This window comes from Hypanus sabinus, chromosome 10 (assembly GCF_030144855.1).
Source record: "Hypanus sabinus isolate sHypSab1 chromosome 10, sHypSab1.hap1, whole genome shotgun sequence".
NCBI lineage: Eukaryota > Metazoa > Chordata > Chondrichthyes > Myliobatiformes > Dasyatidae > Hypanus > Hypanus sabinus.
The window spans coordinates 166,635,542-166,636,058 of NC_082715.1; positions in this window are offsets into that span (position 1 = coordinate 166,635,542).

Genomic DNA, 517 nt, shown 5'->3' on the forward strand with positions numbered 1-517 from the left:
AAACCGGCCCCATCAGCAATGGAAACTGGGTTAGTATCGATCGCTGTCGTTCATGCGTCGCCTTTTTAGGACCGACGGTTAGTCACACAACGTCTTATTGGCACAGTGAGGATAACAGTTCAAAGATAGTGTGACCCGTGTCAGATGTTAGATTTGCAGCCGTTTACACATTCTCGCACTCCTGATCTTCTGCCAAAACCGGATCCTCTGTTAATTTCCGGAGAAAGTGTTCGGTAATGTATAGTGTCTGTTCTCTCTCTCCTTCTCTCCCTTTCTCCTTCTCTCTCCATCTCCCTCTCTCCCTCTCCCTTTCTCCCGCTCCCTCCCTTTCTCCCCCTCTCCCTTTCTCCCTCTCCCTTTCTCCCTCTCTCTCCATCTCCCTTCCTTCCTTTCTCTCCCTTTCTCCCTCTCCCTTTCTCCCTCTCTCTTTCTCCCTCCCTCTCCCTTTCTCCCTCTCCCTCTCCCATTCTCCCCCTCTCCCTTTCTCCCTCTCTCCATCTCCCCCTCTCCCTTTCTC